Source organism: Gouania willdenowi, chromosome 4 (assembly GCF_900634775.1).
Source record: "Gouania willdenowi chromosome 4, fGouWil2.1, whole genome shotgun sequence".
Lineage (NCBI taxonomy): Eukaryota > Metazoa > Chordata > Actinopteri > Blenniiformes > Gobiesocidae > Gouania > Gouania willdenowi.
In genome coordinates this window covers 28,774,695-28,795,184 of record NC_041047.1, presented here as the reverse complement: position 1 = coordinate 28,795,184, position 20,490 = coordinate 28,774,695, and the positions used below count along the sequence as shown (strand labels likewise).

Here is a 20,490-nt window from a genome sequence, read left to right as displayed (position 1 = left end):
CTTTGGTTTTGAGCGCTTTATCAACCATTTGCATAAACTGAATGTTTATTTTTTCACAAATCCTGCCCTATGCTCCTTTAAATAGTACACGAACTGTCGTTTCCCGCATGCATTGAAAGGATCTGAAAGGATCAGGCCCGTGAAAGCATCGGGCACTGACAGTCATTAAGTGTCGTTCGCTAAATTATGACAACTTTTGCTAAATTATGACAACTTTTGCTAAATTATGACACCTTTGGAGCTATGTTGGCATTTTTTGGGTTAGGATAGTGGGGTTAGATAGGTTAGGGTTCGGGTCAAGTAGGGATAGACATGTTTAAAGGCATGGGCTACAGGAACCCCTACCCCCTCCCTATAATAGTAGATTTAAAATAGTAAAATCAAAATGAAAAGAACAGTTTTAAACCAGGATTTAAAGGAACAAAGTAAAGAAACCTCCAATAAAACAGGTCCAGGACTCAATAAAAGAGGAACGGGTCTGCAGCTTCCTGTTTGACACCTTTGGAGTTATGTTGGCATTTTTTGGGTTCGGTGGAGGGATCTAGTGGGGCTAGGGTTAAGGTTAGGGTAACGATGGGTTAGGGTTAGGGTAACAAAAGACACTCAATGACAGCCTTCATGACACCTTATTCATAATGACATGTCATAATAATGACAGTGACATGTCAGCCTTTATGTATAAAAGTTTGAGTAAAGTGTTACTGAAAGAACTTCAGTCTCACAGCCATAGATCAGGAACCATCAGTTCAAACACCAAGAAAGAGGAGAAAGCACAGACTGCAGAGAGAGAAAACATGGTATATGTTGGTTTCTTTACACCTTTTACTGCTATTCCAGACTACACTACACAACCATGTTTCATTGACATTCGCTATGATGGAGTGGTGAGAGTCCAGCCTCCCACTGAAACATGAGGTGTGCTGCATTTGTAAGCAGCGAGGGCTTCTTCCATTTTCCCTCACTTGAATGCAGCACAAGAGAGAGAGAGAAAAGAGAGGGGGGAAGCAGCGCAGATGAGCCCCAGCGAGCAGCAGTCGGATCCTCTTTCACACATAAACACACACTCTCCGCTCTACATCCCTCGCCCATAAATGCCAGGACACTCACACACATGCACTCCGATACCCAGAGCATCATTGGTCTAAGCTGCCTGCTACTGCTGCTGAGAACAGACCTCACCGCTTCTGCCAGACACAAAGCTTTGAGAGAAGGGTTACTGCTGCTGCTGCACAAAGAAGAAGAAGAATGAGGAGAGTGCATCGGGACCTGATTTAGGAAAGCAGTAGGCAATTCAGAGGCAGTGCTGGGTCAACAGAGGGGGGGGAAGGTGGGTGAACGTGCTCCAGTTCAGCTGCTGCTGCCGCTGGAGTGGGAAGAGGAAGAGGAAGAGGAAGAGGAAAAGGGGGAGGAAGAAGAAAAATCTTAGTGTCTGTAGAAGCTGAATTAGTAACAATATCTGCACACATCCTTCCGGTGCGTGCAGGCAGACGGCTGTGAGCTGAAAACCTCCAGGCTTGTACATGTGGAAGGAGCACCATCCAAGTTCTAGTTCTGGGTGAGCCAACTTCCCTTCAAACACACATGAAGTCTGCATGATATACTTCTTTTCATGCTAAATGTCTTCTTCTCTTTTTGTGTGTCAATTTGTTGTTAGTTGAACACAAACGAAAGCAAACAGTTGACCTGATGAATGTGACAATAGTTCATTCCACAGCTGCTTCTCACTCTGTCATGGTGCAGTCCCAGCTGATCGATCTGCTCTAACTCAGATGGACGTCCCGGGTCATTACGTCTCACATCTGTTGTCATCCTTGAGATCTAGTGCTTTGTGCAACCAAGCACAGCTCCTGCTCGTATGTGTGCTTGTGTGTGTGTGTGTCTTTAGTCATCAGTCCTCAATTATGTTTTAATGATCTAAACACGAGTTGGGAAAGAGAGGACAGCCTTTGATCGATCCATGCAGTCATCTCAGAGCGAGAGCCTCTCGGGCTGTTGTCCACATGACATATCTGAGCCTCACTGAGTGTCTCGTAGCTCTGCTTCTGCCCCTAATGTGCAGCTCCTTAGTGCAGCTTCTGGAAATGAGATGAATTATTTAAGTGAGACTTCAGCACGGTTTAGAAATAATGTCATTCTGTCTTGCTTTTCTTTATAGCAATCTTTGATTTCTTTATGTCTGAGAAATGATTCAATATGCTACAAAATTTCATCCATGAGATATTTAGATTGTAATTTAGTTTTGTTTTTATTATTCCACAGAAAGGAAGATTAGTGGGTACAGATGAAGCTCTACGAAGGTGGTAGAGGGGTTGTTGTCTGATCCGGAGGTTGGGGGTTCGATCCCGTTCTATACCGGTCTCTGTGTCGAAGTGTCCTTGAGGAAGACACTAAACCCTTTTTTTATAGTCAAGTATTAAAACCAATCCTATCCATCCATCCGTCCATCAACAACATGCAGTTTGATACACTCTTAGGCCACGTTTATTTCCCCATGTGAAAATTAGCGTGTATGTTTTGTCACTTTTTAAATACGAGTAGAGAGCCACAGAGATACATTCATATAGGGCACTATTCTCCCATTTGCGTAAGTCCAAAAAGCCGCGCAGCAGCGTTGTTTTTGGCTGTGTGCTATTCTCCCCCTGTACTTAAGTCAGTCGCTTCGTCCCAGTTATGCAATGTGGGCTGAGCGTCCCTGAAATGTGGGCGTTCCCATTCAAACCTGGCTTTAGGCGCATTCTCCGGTGTGCGTAAGTCCTTTTCCTCTTACGTGCCTCTAACCCTGGAATAAGTGCAGCGCCCCGATAAGGTGAAACATTATATTGCACTAGAAATATGGACTTAGTTACATTTGAAGCCACACCTACTCGTGTGTTGTGCTGCAGCAGCTGTGATCACTCAGATGCTGCTGTGCGGTTAATGAAAACTCTGACAGATGCAGACTTCTGTCCACGTTGGTCACAGTGATTCAACTATTTTCATACTATGTCCAACGTAAAATCACAGTTTGATCCACCACAGAGTGAAACAAGCTGTCATATGCAGATGAGGATGGACAACAAACTGTTCCCACACATATTTTAATGAGACTCAGCTCAGGTCGCTTTAAACTATTTATATTTAAAACTGCGTATTATGGAAGCCAATAGTTGTGTTTCACTGCAAACATCCCTTTGTATTAAAGCAGGACGCTCTGCGGCCGGGTTATTTCCTCATATCTCCAACGCATTTAACTCGGTCAAGCTTTACAGCGATGCTGATGCTGATGCTGATGATAATCAAGGAGAGAGATTTTAACTGACACAGACAGAATGTGGCCGATTGTCGGTTACAATGCAAGATTCTGATCAATGATCTGATCAACCTGTTATACTGCTTATCAATGAAGGCGTTTCAAATAAAAAGTGAACTTTATCATTTGGGAAACCTCCATGTTCCGTGATTTCTAGACAGCCCAAAAAAAATTACATCACCACCTCCTTTCCTTCAGCCCACCTTCATTCACACATACGCGTTTTTGGTCTCCTATTGCGTGGTGGGCATATCAGCAGCCTGGACCGGAGAATACGCTTCGGAGAGAAGCGTGTAACTTCAGGCACGTAAAAGAGCGCTTCAATCCAGATGGGGGAGAATAGACCCAATAGTGGGGGCCTAAGTAGAGTTGTCAATTATGGGCAAATGAGTATGTGTTTGAAGGTTGGATGTGCAAAGTGGTGTACATACGCTGTACTCTGTAGTTTTATAAAGGGGTATGTTTGCGGTTGCAAAGTGAAATAACGTGTGCAATTTCCCTGGTGTAATTCTATGGGACATGCACAGGATAAATTGAATAATAAAGTTTGCACCAATGTATGCTGGACCTAAGCAAATAAATAATAAATTTCATCCCCTGTCCTTGGACCCTCCTCAAAAAACTCAGTGGGAAAATTATTTACATGTCATGTACATCCAAGGTGTGCATTAGGTTATGAAGAAGTGGTGAAAATTATAGCGTTTACAATGCCGTGTTCGTGGAGAAATGTGCATGTTTACGCGGGCTTTGCGGGCATGTGTTTACACGCCCCTCTCCCCTTTATTTTTCAAAAATAATTTACAATAAACGTTTTGCAACACCAAATAAGTCCAAAATAATGGATGCACACACTCGGGCTATGTGTGAGCTGTTTAAAAAGTTTCAAGTCGTTCAGACACACACACACACACACACACAGACCTTCTTTGCTTTATAAGATAGATAGGGTTTAAATAAAGTTTAATCATTTACTTTCTGTGTGAGGTTATCCAGCAGTCAGTTGGTCTTGCTGTCCTTGAAGAGATGAACCTCACAGTGTTTGCCACTTCCATTAGAGTGTAAGACTGTTTGCGCATTGAGTGCATAGTGCACTACACTCCTCTCCTGAATGTTTTGTCAATTTCATCCTCACAATCCTTTCAATATTGTGGTGAAAGATATAAAAAATAATTATTCCTTGTTGAGAGCACTTAGGGTCTAAAAGATGAGAAGAAAAGTATACAGCACTGATTTGAATGGAATTATGCAACAGCATTTAATGATACCCAAGGTGCTGCTCAGGCTCCCAGTGTGACAGATTCATGTGCCTATAATGAAATGTGTGCTGATGGCTTTGGGTGTCCATCAGAGCGTAAAATCCTGTTTTTCATGTCTATTACACCACATCCCCTCTCATTGTGATTCCTTTCCGTTGCACATAAAGCTGTCACCTCAGTCAAATAGTCACATAACCTTGGCGTAAAGATACCAATGGCCTTCCTCTGTGTTGTCAACTCTGGAGTATGTACAAGGACAGTAGAGAGGAGACACTTCCCAAAATCAGAGAGATGGGGCCACTTCTGTTTTTTCAGAGCAGAAGAGAGAAAGAAGTACCTGCTGTCTGATACCTGCAGGCATGCTGACGTGTCAGCTGTTGCTTTTAAGATGTCCAGCTGGAGCGATGGAGGACTGTGTGCACTGGCTTTCCTCCCACTCACTCATGGAATCACTGCAAAGCCATTACAGACGCTCAGTGTGTAACCTTTCTGCAGAGCTTAGAGAGCATCTGTGCCTTACAACTCTTTGATTTCCAAACATGATTGCTTTTCTGTGGTGCCTTGTATATCTCAATGTTTGAGCAGCGTGGTACAAGTACCTGAAATTGCTTTAAAAGAGGATATTAATGATTTGCCAATTGAGGAGATCATTTTGATGGAGCTGTTCACTATTTCTGTGTTTAGTACATTTGATAAGTATTGAAATGGTATTTAAATGAATCTGGATTTCTTATTTCTTATTTGTTCGGGCTCTTCAATCCTCTGATGTGTCCCCTGACAGCAGCACAAACCATAAGTGGTGCACATGCGTGACTGAAAGATAAATTGTGCACTAGATCAAATGTTTTATAGATAGATAAAAATGAACGACAGGAGCTGCCACCGGATTGGGAGATGATTTGTTTTTGATTTTCAGGCATGCATAATTGGCCAATATGCGTATCTCCATCAATGGTACTGCAGTGTTTCTCACATAGGGGTATGTGTACCCCTAAGGGCACGCAATGACACTATAGAGGATACTTGAGAGAAAGTGGAAAATTAACAAACAAAAACATAAAAACTATGAGGTTTTATAATGTTTATTTTAGTTATAAATGATTATCATAATATTGATGATGAAAACAATTTTGACTAGAACATGAACTGGAAATACAAGGGTCAGTCTTGGTCTCACACCAGGTGGGAGAAGACCAGAAATTTTTTTAAAACTATCGAAGTATATTCATTCAAGAGGCGCTACTGTTTCGATAAACCTATTTACATTGGGACTCTTTCAAATGTGTGTTATCACTTGTTTATTCCATCATTATGCTCTATAGCCACTGTTGTAGTTGTTCGCACATCCGCCTCACAGCAAGAAAGTTTTTGGTTCAAGCTCTGATATGGACACTTTGGTCCTTTCTGTGTGGAGTTTGCATGTTTTCCCCATGCTTGTGTAGGCTTTCTCCGGTTATTCAAGTTCCCTTCCACCATCCCAAACATCACTGTTGGGTTGATTGAAGTCTAGAGTTTCCATATAAATGAATGGGAGAGTGAATGGTTGTCCGTCTGTTGTGTGTTGCTCTGTGGTGGACTGACATCCTGTCCAGGGTGTGCCATCGCCTAGAGCCCAAAGAAAGCTGGAGATAGGCACCAGCAGCCCCCGCGACCCTGAAAAGGAGCAAGCGGCTCAGAAAATGGATGTTTCTCCGCCTGCCTCTCAACTGAGGAGTGGAGAAGGGAGAAGCTATAGATGCAGAGCACTGTGTGCGTTCAGGAGAGTGATAAAATACACAGTGGAAGGTGATGGAAATGAATAAAAGAAAACCAAGTAAAGTTTTTCGCACAAACAACCTGCCCAGGCACAGAAATATCCATCCTTAGTGATATAAACTGGGCCTTAAGTATTTTGCCAATTTATTAATTTAGCAGTCAGTTCTAGAATAAGTATACATTTTACCTATATTGGTACTTGATATAATTTAGGTATTTCAAATAGTATCTTTTTAAACAAAATATTTAGTAGGTGACATTCTCATCACTGCTAGATTGGCCGTGTAGTCTGTAGTTCAGTGTATGAGTCATTGTTAGAATGTCAACGCCAATTAATCTCTATCAAAGAATCACCGTTATGTTTCCACCTCCAACGAAACATCAAACTGGGTCTGAACAGGAGTCTGCACATGAGGTCAGCTGACTTCAAACAAATGACAAACAGAAATGTAACAACATACAATCCGCTGTATACTGTATATCTGCTGTGTAAAATCCCACTCTGACGAACACAAACAGGTACTAAAAACTTCAGTTCCGTAGCTATTGATAAGCATGCTGACAGCAGAAAGTAGTGAGGTCGCTGCCAAACAAGATGGAGGATCTTATGGGGCTCGTCCGGAGTCAGAGGGAGTATCGGGAGTGCAGTTTAATGTGCTTTGCGGAGTCATGGCTGCACCAGGATATTCCTGACGACAACATTTTCAATGAGGGCTTTCAGACAGTTCGGGCAGACAGGGAGTGCACCGGGAGTGGTAAGAAGAAAGGCGAGGGTCGTGCTGTTTCTGTAAACAACCGGTGGTGTAACCCAGCGTCCATTAGCATCAAAGAGCGCATCTGTTGCCCGGACATTGAGCGCTTTTGGGCTCCGACCAAACTACCTGCCACGTGAGTTTTCTCATTCGCCTGTGAAATAATTAACTCAGCCATAGCTCGGTTACAGACTCAGCACCCAAAGTGAGAGAAGAAGCTTCAGCAGAACAACACCAGAGAGGTCTGAAAAGAGATGAGGACCATCACTGGTTTCAAGTCAGCCAGCAACAAAGGGTTGGAAGGCAGTGTGTACCAAGCTAATTAACTTAATCTGTTTTTCAACAGATTTAATAATGTAGCTCCTGGGCCCCCTGCTGGCACCCCCAGCTACACCACTGCTGGCTGCACTCAAACACTTTTATTTATTTATTTATTTATTTATTTATTTATTTATTTATTCAGTTTATTTCCGACATGGTTGCATTCACAGAAGTTTTATTCTTTTTTTTTTTTTTTTTTTTTTGCTTCTCCAAGTCCCGTCCCCTGTTTTGTACACAGAAAATTTACATCAAAGCTTGTCTCTCTGGTCAAACAGTCTTAGGTTGTTCTGAACACAACCTAACCTAACCTTTCACACCTCTGTGTGAATCATCCTCTCACCTCCTCCCCTGGCTCTCTGACTACCAACACTTCTTTGGACAGTACCAACACCCCTCAACCCACATTGTCTCCTACCACCGCGTTTAACATCACAGTTGACTAGGTGAAAAGGCAACTGGTGCTGCTCCACTCCGGCAAAGCTGCGGGACCTGATGGCATCAGAAGTTCTCGGATGAGTCTGCAGTGGTTGGATGCATCAGGGAGAGTTACGAGGTAGAGTACAAGGCTACTGTGGAAAGATTTGTCACATGGTGTGAGCTGAACCATCTACAGCCTAATGTGACAAAGACTAAGGAGCAGATTGTGGACCTGAGGAGAACCAAGAGGCTGGTCAACCCTGTCTCCATCCAGGGGGTCAGTGCGGACAATGTGGAGGAGTACAAATACCTGGGAGTGGTGATCGATAATAAGCTGGACTGGGGGAAAAACACTGACTCCCTCTACAGGAAGGGCCAAAGCCGTTTCTATTTTATGAGATGGCTGAAGTCCTTCAACATCTGCAGGAAAATGCTGAGGATATTTTATCAGTCAGTGGTGGCGATTGCATTTTGCCATGCTGTTGTTTGCTGGGGGAGCAGACTGAGGGTCGCAGACGCCAACAGACTCAACAGACTTATCCACAAGGCCAGTGATGTTGTAGGGATTAAACTGGACTCTCTGACAGTGGTGGCAGAGAGAAGGAGCCTGTCCAAGGTGAAGGCCATCTTGGTCAATGAGTCCCACCCACTCCATGAGGTGCTGGTCTGTCACAGGAGCACCTTCAGTACCAGGCTGATCCAACCACAGTGCTCCACAGAACGCCACAGGAAATCATTCCTGCCTGTGGCGATCAAACTTTATAATTCATCACTGTAACCTGTCAGCTTTGATTGTTGTATATATGTGTATATTATTATTATTATTATTATTATTATTATTATTATTATTATTATTATTATTATTATTACTATTATTATTATTATTATTATTATTATTATTATTATTATTATTATTAAGAAGAATAAGAATAAGAATAATCTTTTATTTTCTAATGCTGTAATGTGAGTGTATCTAATCCTTATCTTTAACAGTCTTTTACTTAATTATGTAATTTAACATTTATTTTTTTCTTCTTTAACGTTTCTTCTTTTATTTGTAATATTTCTGGAGCAGCTGAAACAAAAGTAATTTCCCCCTGGAATAAATAAAGGATTTCTGATTCTGATTCTGATAAGCTATGTAAACAGCTAATCATAGACTGAACCAGAGAGATAGCAGTACTAGGCGTTGGACATGTGCATCTTCTTATCTGTTTAAAACAGAGTCAGAAAAAGATGACAAGAGATAAAGGATGATGATGATGATAACAGAACATTCAGTGCTTTAAGTAGTGGCTGTTGTCAGGGCTTAAAAGCTGTCCTTTCATTTTTCATTCATTTCATTAAAAAATGTCACATTCCGCAAAGCTTTTCAGGACAGACATTGAGTTGTGCTGCTTCTATTCCTTTTCAAAATAGATTAAAGTACCTGTTTTCCCTGTGCTTGCATACAAGTACTTATGTTTCCCACAGCATCATCAGTCAAGCTGCTGCATGCTCTGTAGTGTGGGTTCTTCCTCTACTCTGATCTGTAAAGTTTTGGCATTGCCTTTTCAGTTTACCTTAAGAAATCTAAAATAATTTTTAATTCACTTTTTGTGTTTGGTGATTATAAATACTTTTGTAAAAAATGCACATATAGCTCCAAGGTTGTTTCTGTTTTTACCAAGCAGAGAGTCTTACAAGTTCAGCTCAGATAAGATTTAGTAAAGATGTGTTGGGGTCGTAAAGGAAAGTTTTATTTCTCTTTTAATGCTGCATATTTTATTTTCTCTGAGATCTTCAGTTGAAGGAATTCATGATGAGATGGTCGGCGTGTTATGTAAGTACTGAACTGGAGGCAGATGATTCGCAAGAGTGTACATACTTACGCACTTAGTAGGAGTTCAGAGATCACTCTGCATCTGCACCTGTTTGCTGAGCAATGTGCAGAAATAGGCACAGGCACAGTTCTCTTCACAGATTCCCCGTTTCCTCTACGAATAAATGCATAATGAAGAAGGTCGAAAGATGTGACAATATGTCAATAAGTCCAATTTAGAATTTGTTTTTTTTCTGTGTAATGCAGAGCAGACTGTCTCCATCATGAAGATGTTTTATGGTATTAATACCATCTGCCTACTTATTTGGGAAGATGATATATCTTTCAAATTATCTGCTTCATTTTGTTTTTAGATACAAAAAAGTCTTTATATAACAAAAAAGAACCTTAAAAAATAAGTTGAAAGCCTGAGGCATCTTTGTGATGTTGTGACATTTGTCAAATAATAGAAATATGATTTCAAAGGCCAAGATTTATGAAGCAATGTTGAAAGAACAGTAACATCAAACACACTTATGCCATTAATCACCTGCACTGTTTATATCCTGGTTTGAATTAAAGAGTAAGGAATCTTAATCCTGGGAAAAGTCTCACTGATACACTGTCAGGTTTCACCTTAAATGCCATTTTCAGCCTGGGATGAACATAACATTTATACAATGGCCTCACTGTGATGAAATGCAAGCTAAACGAAGTGTAAAACTCACAGCAGAAGGCATTCATGCTGCACTACACAGACTGTTTGCCCCGGCGATTCAAGCAGCAGACGGGAATATCCTCTCCAACAAACTAAACATGACAAACAACATCATGCTGCTGCTGCAATAAAACCTTTTCAAACCTATTTCAAATTCAAATCTATTGAAACATGCATCATTTATAAACAGATCGGAAATGGTGTACTTGTGATTTAGCACAGCGTTCTCAACTAGTGGGTCGGGACCCAAAAGTGCGTCGCGGACCTGTACTGGGTGGGTCGCAGACAGCTGGTCAAAAATAATTAAATACTTAATGTCTCTCTTGTTGGACTTGTCTTTTATTTTGAAAGAAACTTTTCTTTTGACAGGCGTGCTGTCAAATGCGTGTTGCACTGGAAAAAAATATAGATTGATTTATGACTTAAAAAAGATTATATTTGTGTTTTCAACAGCTACTTTTAAAAAACAAAAATAAGTTTGTTTAATTCCCTTTTTTTTTAATGACAATGGCAAAATGTGGATCCCAGGGTAAGACCAGTTGAGAACCCCTGCTTTAGCATACATTATGGCACTACAGGGAATTTTAGTTTAGCATGAACTAAAACTGTAATTTATTATTAATATTTTCCCAAGCCCACAAACCTTTATTCCACCAAAAAGCCAGGAAAGAGTAAGTTAGTAGTAGTAGTAGTAGTAGTACTCATAATAGTAGTAGTTGTCGTAGTACTACTTCTAGTAGTAGTAGGAGTAGTAGTAGTACTAGTAGTAGGACTAGTAGTAGTAGTACTAGTGGTACTAGCCAGTAGTAGTACTAGTAGTAGGACTAGTAGTAGTAAGACTAGTAATAGTAGTACTAGTAGTAGTACTAATAGTAGTAGTAGTAGCAGGAATAGTAGTACTAATAGTCGTAGTAGTAGTAGTAGTAGTAGTAGTAGTGGTAGTAGTAGTACTAGTAGTAGGACTAGTAGTAGGACTAGTAGTAGTAGTACTAGTAGCAGTAGTAGTAGTACTAATAGTAGTAGTAGTAGTAGTAGTAGTAGAAGTACTGTAGTAGTAGTAGTAGTAGTAGTAGAAGACAAAGATCAGCTGATTAATACAATACATGATACATGATTTTTTTTTTTTTAATTATTATTTTTTATATTTAGATTAACTCATCAAGCCGTTTTTGTGAGTAACTGATTTAACTTTTGGTTTAGGTCACGATACCAGGGATACCAATGTTCTGTTTGCTGGAAGTGATTTCAAAAAGCAATAAAGTGCATTTGTCACAGCTGAGCCAGGCAGTCATGGTTTAATGTGTATGATGTGTCAATCTAGCTGACTCATGTTACACACTGCACAGCTGTGCGTTCAGTCTGATACTGAATGATTAAGACACTGTTAATGCATTGCTTTCTCATTAGCTTCATTGGATAGGAGAGGTTTAGCTTTGGACTGAGTTTATGTGCCAAGCATTTCTCTTTGTTTGTTGCCTCAACCTTCAGCTACTGTAAGGATTTCACCCAAAAAATGGACTCAATCTTGCTGATAAAATAGCAGATCCATGTATACACACACATGCATTGGCACACACTCCATCAGTCGATCTGTTATGACTTTAAAGTAACCCTAACCTGATAACGACTTTCCTTCCAATGAGAACTTTCGGAGTTGCACACGCGCTAATGAAATTACTCATTCTTTTGTTGCCTCCTGTCGAAGCCAGCAGTCATCAGAGTGTTTGTCCCAGCTGACGACAGAAGCATTGATTAGATTAGATTAGATTGGAGTCTACAGAAAAGTAAACACTACGTACAGCATCACAGTTTTTCCCAAAGCTCCCTCAGCATTGTTCGCTTTCCTCTCTCTCGTCCTGATTAAACGCCGCCTTTCCTCAAGCATCGATGCTCAGCCCAATAATCACTTACCTCCTCTTTGTAACTTTGAACTTCAGCTATCCGTCTGATCTGTAGGTTGCTGTGACAGAATTAAAGCTGACTTTTATGTCCTTTTCAGCCGTGAGTCAGATAATCAGTAGATCGCACCATTTTCCTGGAGCAGAGATCAGTGGTGCAGGGCTCTGTCAGACGTACCTTTTATCGTTGCTTCAGCTGCTGTCAGCTACTTTTGTTTTTGTTGCCGTTTTAGGATTCCTCTATCTTCAGATGCTACGGAAAAATGAAAGTTTTTAAACAAACTAGTGATTGAATATTGATAACCATGGGTCTGGTGAACAGTGAGGAAGACTGAATGTATTTTGCACTTTCCTTTGAAGAGGTTTCACCTCTAATACTCAAATGTTTTAACATGGCACACCCGATGACACCCTGGGTGAAATGCTTCACTATTCACTACTGGGAGGGGGTTGCCAGATGCCTTCATGACACCAGGAATATTTTTCTTAAAAAAAATGAGGCCATTTTCCCTTATTTTTCCACCAAACTTGCTGTATTTTAACCTATTTTCATCACTTTTTTCTAACATTTGAATGCATTTTTGCTACATCTGCCAATTCTTCATCAAATTTTAATGCCTTTTCTGCAAATTGTTTCCACTAGACATTTGTGGCCCTTTCCACCTATTGCAACATGTTGACACTAGAAGGGGGTTGCCAGATTTATATTTTTAACCTTTCTTTAAAAAGGAAAGTCTCATTTTTCAGATTATTAATCTATTTTTCAAGAGAATCCGGGAGGCAATTTGGTCTAATGGACTTGCTCAAGGTCCCACAGTGATAGCACACAGTGGATTTGAAACCAGTCCACTTCTGTAACCACTATAGGCCACCCCTGCCTTCAAGTAATTAATCATTTTTATTCTTTTTCTGCCTCTACACCAAACTTGCCATATTTTAACCTGTTTTCATTATGTTTTCTTGCCATATTTTTGCTACATTACTCCCATTTCTGCCACCCACTCCATCAAATTCCAATGCCTTTTCTGCACATTTTTTCCACTTTCAACACATTTTCAGCACTTATAATCCCACATAATGTTGCATACGTTGACCCATTACTCTCACTTTTGACCTATTTTCACCATATGTGGGTGTATTTTTAACTATGTAAAAGCACTTTGAGCTACATCTCTTTGAATGAAAAGTGCTTTTTATAAATAAACATTGTTTGATTTCATGCTTATTTTTGCTACTTTAACCACATTCATGATTTGTCATGCCCATTATTTGCCAGTTTAAATGAATTGTTCCTACTTTTTAAAGTACATTACTCCAACTGCCTTCCCCCAATTTCTTGAGCTATTTTTTTTACCACCTTTTCTGTCTGTTTTTGCCCACTCTAATTTGCAACATTTAACCAGTTTCTGTGTTTTTTAAAATCCAATTTCACCACCTTTCACTTTCATCCAATTCTATTTCTGATTAAAATAAGGATTTACATCTTTAAGATGAAAATATACTATGGAGCAAATAATATTCAACTTCCTGGTTCACAGTGGATAATATTCTATATAAATAAATAAATGTGGTTATCACAGATTCATAGAACAATGGACCATAAATGCTGACTTAATTGATGGGCCCCAAAAATCTCCCCCCCTTTATTCCTCCTTATAGATGGCCCTGTCTCTGACTGTTCCTCATTGTTCATGTCTGTGTTCAACCACCTTCAGATACAGTGGGGGTCCGCGGTCTCTATTTTGGGGGTCGGGGGCTGAAAAGATTGAGAACTACTGCTTTTTTTTTTTTTTTAAATCTATTTCCTCTCTGTTGCTGGTTTCCCAAATGATTTTTTTTTTTTTTTTTTTTTTGCGGCTGCTTGCTAAATTAACTTTTAGAGATGTTTGTTTGATTATTTTGTGCCTCTATCGCTGTATGGATTACATAACCCGCCTTTGTTTATTTTTTATATAATGACCTAAAGGTTTCACTGAGGTCAGAGATGTCTCGTTGTTATTTGCTTTGGAGCTTTTAAGCCTGATGGTGATAAGTCTATGTGTCAGCCAACAAGGCTGCGATACACCACTAGCTAATTAAGGCTGTGTTAATTTAAGCTAGTTTCTCTTTCTGCTTGTGACCTTTTGGATTGATGAGGAGCAGAGTCATTTTCACATTTACAGCTCTGTGTCCTGATGAAAGGAACAGATGATCATGTCATGTTAATTACTGGGAGCCTTATCAGTATCGCAGCAGTAGGAAAAGAGGCTGGGTGTGTAGTGTAAGTAGTGGGACGATATAAACTAATGCTGGAATGAATTATGATTCACGGCGACTGTGCAAATTGCGACTCTCATCCTAATGCAGCCTTTTTCTTTCTTTTTTTTTTTTCTTTTTCAAAAAGTGGACTGGATTATTCTAGGCAAAAGCTTTTATCCAGCCTGTCACTTAGAATCAAAGCGTGGCAGACGATCCCTGTGTTTCTTTCTGCACGGTTTGAACTACTAACTGCAGCTGTGTATGTCCATGTGACAATTGGATGTGATGAGTGGATGAGATTGTGCTTCACAGCCTCTTCTTTCCTCTTCTTCTCCCGCTTTGTTCCTGTTGTCTTCCCTTTGATCTCTTTAGGAGCAGCACATGAGTTTGGTTTGACCGTCAGAAGGGTTTGATCACCAGTTATTTGCTGAGGGTCTTTTCAATTACAATTACATCTTCAATTATTCATGTTCAACTACAACTCAATTACCATGACGGTGATTGGCATTTTTCCAAAAGTCAGTTACAATTGCCTTCTTAATTACTTAAGTTCAAATTTAAATGATCACAATTACTGAACCTTTAATAAATAACCAGATGAAAACCAGGGTTGTATTATAAATGTAAATGTAAATGAGTAATTGATGATTAATTACATTTATGGTGTATTCCTATGTATAATTGTAACTGAAAATGTATGTTGCTGTTGTAATCATAATTGAATAGTTATTGAGTTCAGATAATTGACTTTCTACTTGTATTTGGCATGAACATTGTATAAAAACTCAAATTTGACCCATGTATTAAATCAGCTGTAAAATACACTGGGTGATCAAGAAGAAAACTATTAGAAAAACAAAATAAAAAAATAAAATATATATATATACGTATGTGTAAGCCATAGAACTGTAACATGGTTCCCCAGTTTTGCAGTTTTTATAAAATTTTCATGCCAATTACAATTACGAAGCCAATTATCTGAAATCAATTACAATTAAATTATGATTACAACAATTTTTTTCAGTTACAGTTACAATTATAATTACGCCATGATTGTAATTAATTATCAATTATGCAATTATAATTACAATTGACCCCAACACTGGTCTGTGATGTATGTTTTGTTTAGGACAGTTATATATATATATGTATCTGTAGGCTATACACAATGCTCAAAAACATAACTGGAACACTTTGTTTGATTTATTTGATGTGGGGGCGGGTTGCGTGCTGTTTCTAAGAAGCACAGGGCTATGTTTGTCGGTATAGATCACAATCTGTGACTATAAATATCTTTGCATGTATACACATAGCTACGTGTCACATTTCCTCGAGTTGACAGTCGTATGTTTTGATCTGAACAGTTTTCAGCACTTTGAGTGAGCAAGACGAGCCTGTTCTGGACATTAGGGACATGGTATGATGTACAGAGCGACAACGCTGCATGGAGTTTTACTCATCTTCACAGGCCTGTCATTGTTTTGAGATGAATAATTCAACATTTTTACTTTTTTTTTTCTTTTTTCTCTTACAAAAACATTGATCACACAATCTGGGATCATCCCAACTTGTGCCTGTGCGACAGCGTGCTGCTTTGTCACTCATTCCTGCTCTCCTCTGTCTGCTATTGTACCATCCATATAGTCCATGTCTTTCAACCAATATTCTCTTTGCACTCCCTCTGCATCCTGTTTTTGTCGAGGGAAAAAAAAATCATCCTTCAAATCTCCTCCAACACCTCTCTCAGCTGTGATGAAGGCGGCTAGGCATGTCAAAGTAAACCATTTCAAAAGAGCGACGTGAATACGTGCGTCAGATTGCCGCTGTTGCAAAAAATGTATTTTGAGGTTTTGTTAGAGGCTTTTTCTGTGTTTTTTGCTTTTCTGAGGGTAAAGCAGACATAGTCGGGTTCTCTAACACTTTTCATCGTGGTGTTTCATCCCCAGAGGTGAAAGTAACAGAATACAAGTACTCACGTTACTGTAATTGAGTTGCTTTTAAGGGTTCTTCTACTTTTTTCTCGTATATTTCTCAATCAGTAATTTTACTTGTACTTAAGTATGTTTTGAAAGAAGTAAAGTCATTTGTTATATTTCTCCCAAACCATTGAAGGCCGGTTATTTTCTCAGTTTTAGAGTTCATAAATAATAATAATAATAATAATAATAATAATAATAATAATAATACATTTTATTTCTCAGGTGCCTTTCAAAACCTCACAAGGTCGCCTTATATTGAAATTAAATAATAAACAATAAAATATGAATTAATACAATAAAAACATACATTGCTATAAACAATCAAATTGAATTCATCGGTGTTATCAATCTATAAAATAAAAAAAATGGTCTGTGTGTGTGTGTGTGTGCGTGCGTGAGTGCGTGTGTGGAGCGAATATCTCCCCGACGCGATGTCTGTTCGACCTGTAACTTTGTCAACGGCTTCCAAATACCCCGAGTTTGTGTATCTGTTACTTTGGAGTAATTTAGTCATTTCCATAAGTTTATTTTAATTTTATTTCACTGAAGGCACAGAAGTGAAGCCTATTCAGCTTTTGACCTCAGAGTGTGAGGGGGCGCTAGCGCACCATCTATATCTATTTCACTACACAGCTCACTTCCGGTGCATGCCAGAGCTCCTGTGGACTTCTCTTTTGAGGAAACATAAGTTTTTACTGTTCCTTATTTGATGATGACGTTTCAAAACGTTTATTTTCATGTTAGTTTGACCGTACGCTATTTAGACAGGACAGACCTCACCCGGAAGTTATTGACTGCCAATGGCTGCTGTGTTGATAGCTGCACATTTCTCAGCAGCGCGTGTGTGTGAGAAAACCAACGAAGGAGATTAGAGTCCCAGGTAGAGAGTCTCACACACACACACACACACACACACACACACACACACACACACACTCGTCGATCAGGTGTGCTTCACTATTGACCACCGTCTACGTGACATGCGTGCAGGTATGTGAGTGTATAACGGACCACCATTTAGTCCAGTTACAGTCTGTGTCACGACACCCGTCCATAGGGTGGTAGTAACTGTAGTGTTACGCTCTGAGTCAGATCAAAGTGTTTACATGTGACATAGACGGTGGTACATAGTGAAGGTCACCTGATTGCTGCAGCTTCACTCAGGCCACACCTGCCACTACACCTTACTACTGACAATAGATAAGTTCATAATGACGTAAAACAAAAAACTAAACAATATATTTACAGAAAGAACACAAAACGACAACAGAAATGCACAAAAATATACAAAAATGCTCTAAATCACACAAAATAACTCCTAAAAACATACATTACAGAAAATTGCACCAAAAAAAACAATATTTATGCAAAAAAAATGCACAAAAAGACAATAGAAAGATACAAAAATACACATAATGACTCCAAAAAACATACATTACAGAAAAATACACCAAACAAAAAATATATAAAAATTAGTATTAAAAAACAACACATTTATCATGCTCATGTCCCATCAAATTAAACCAGGGAAATCGCACACGCTATTTTATTTTGCACTTTCAAATATACCCCTTTATAACAGTACAGAGTACAGAGTATGTAAACCTCTTTCTACATCCAACCTTCAAACACACTCATTTGGCCATAATTGACAACTGTACTTATGCTCCCACATGAATGCATACTTGCGACGGGCAAGTATGCATTCAAGTATGCATAAATAAGAATTACACATTTTGACAAACCTTGTATTTCATACAGATGCCTTTGTGGAAAAAAAAAATTAAGTTCCAATTGTACGAGATCTTTCCCTTTTTAAGTTTATACATGAGATGTTTACTGTATGCAAGGGAACCGTGGCAAGATGTATTAACGTAAATAAACATGGGGGGTGAAAGTAAGTAGTAATTGAGACACTTTTTACCTGTACTTGAGTACAATTTCGATCACGTAACATTACTTGTACTTGAATAGGATATATCAGTACTCTTTACACCTCTGTTCATCCCAGCAGTGCCAATGCTTTGTGTCTGTGATGTCAGAACATATTTATGTTACTTTGTTTTTTTGTTGTTGTTTTAGTTTTGTGTTTCTACTTGTATTGTAATGTTCTTTTCTTTTAAAAAAGAAAAGAACATACTGTATTTATGTTTACTGCACAGACAGGGGCAATTACTCAGGGCTTATGGCTGTACCTTAAGTCCTGTTTGCGTGCCAGATAGAAAGCCATCATGTTGCAATGTCCCTCCATGGGTGCAATGGCAGGGTGAGGACCATTAAGGACATAGATTGCTCATCCGTACTGCATCTGTTGTAGGCTTTTGCTTATCAGCCATGAGCAAAATTCCAAGCCGACAAGCTATTTAAGGATCCTGAAATGCTTTACAAAATTGTTTAGATGACTTTGTCTTGAATAGCGAGAGCAGGATCAAGCTTTCCCTCAGGTATTTATTGGTCCCTCTTGGTGTTTCTTCCTCCTCAAGGTCTTTGGAGATAACAGCTGAGTCACTCTCTTTTCTCTCTGCTCATCCTCAATTTGATAACATTCGCCCTTTCTCCTCCTTTACAAATTTTTTTTCTCCCTAAATTTTCACCAAATTTTTTTAAGACTGTTTTTTTGCCTTTTTTTGGGCCAAGGTACCGGATTCAAAACACCACTCACTTTGTTGTTCTTCTTCTTTTTGTTGTTGTGTACACTAGTTAAAATTGCTACTCCTTTGTAATACGTGAACGGATAGACCTGACATTTGGTAGGTATAATCTATGAATGTGTACGCATTGACGCTCAGAGCTCGATTTTTCAATTGGGGCCCAGGGGGGCCCTAAGGGGCCCCGAAAGAAACAAAAAAAACAAAAGTTGATTTCTCATTTATTTGCCAGTCAAATATTACGACGATTAATTGTACTGAATCATTGACACATACCAATATATAAATGGGGCCCATCACCTCGTACGTGCCACAGGGGAGCCTGGGACAAATGACTATTCATCCGTTAGTTCTCGTTAGATCGGAATGCAGTTTGGTATGAATACTATGATGAGACGCTCAGAGCCTTTTCTTAAATTGGGCCCGGGGGCTTCACCCCCCATTTCTGGTCATTTCCAAATTCATCGGAACATATGATATGATATATCGTTTCAAAGGTAATTCAATGCAGATTACGATTATGCCTTGCACCCCCTTTTTTTGGCAATTTTCATTAAAGTTGTTTTCTCATTTATTTGAGTCAAATATTGGAACAGTTGGTGGTACCGAATCATTGACACATACCAATATATGAATGGGGACAATTACTCCATATGTGCCACAGTGGAACCGAGTTATTTGACTGAATTCTCGAGAACGTGGTGCGTGCTATTCGGCGTGGAGACATTCCGCGTGGAAACATTCCACGGGCCTGGCCGTAGTTCATCCGGATTTGTTCCAATTGACGTTGTAAGCATTTGTTACCAAAAATAGAGTCAATTGCTGCACTATTAGGGGAGAAAGACTTTTTCACATTGTTGATATTTTTTCTGTTTTCAGGAATAGTGTTTGAACTGTTCTAATGTTCTCACTCATTTAGTATAAATGCAGGGAGAAACTATTAATGAGGATACTACCTTTATATTGTTCAAATTTCTGATACCTGTGACAATTTCGCATTCTTCGGTTGAGCAATTTAAATGGGGGTCTATTCTCCCATGCAAATAGAAAAGCCTCGCAGCGGCACTATTTTTGGCTGCATGTTATTCTCCCCGTGTATTTAAATCAGTCACTGCGCGCCTCTATCCCAGTTACGCGCTCTGGGGGGAGCAGCCCTGAAATCAATCAAATCTGGCCTTGCGCCTATTCTCCCGTCTGCTTAAGTTCTTTTCCTCTAACGCGCTTCTGAACTTGGAATAAGTGCAGTGCCCCGATAAGGTGGAACATTATATTGCACTAGAAGTTTGGACCCAGTTATACAGTAATTTAAGCCACACAGACTCGCAATATTACAGAAGAGACTCCCAGAAAGAATCGATCCAAACTGACACTGTCACAGTGTCACACTGTCACGAGGTTCAATATGTTCACATTTAACA

At 39.5% G+C, this 20,490-nt stretch overlaps 1 protein-coding gene across 1 annotated transcript in view; it reads left to right on the top strand.

Moving 5' to 3' along the window:
- Nucleotides 1-1,046: 1,046 nt before the first annotated feature.
- lingo3a (leucine rich repeat and Ig domain containing 3a) overlaps nt 1,047-20,490 on the top strand; it is a 57,454-nt gene continuing 38,010 nt past the window's right edge. Inside the window, exon 1 of the mRNA XM_028445302.1 lies at nt 1,047-1,555. The gene's annotated coding sequence lies outside the window, so the exon portion shown is untranslated. The remainder of the gene's footprint in view (nt 1,556-20,490) is intronic.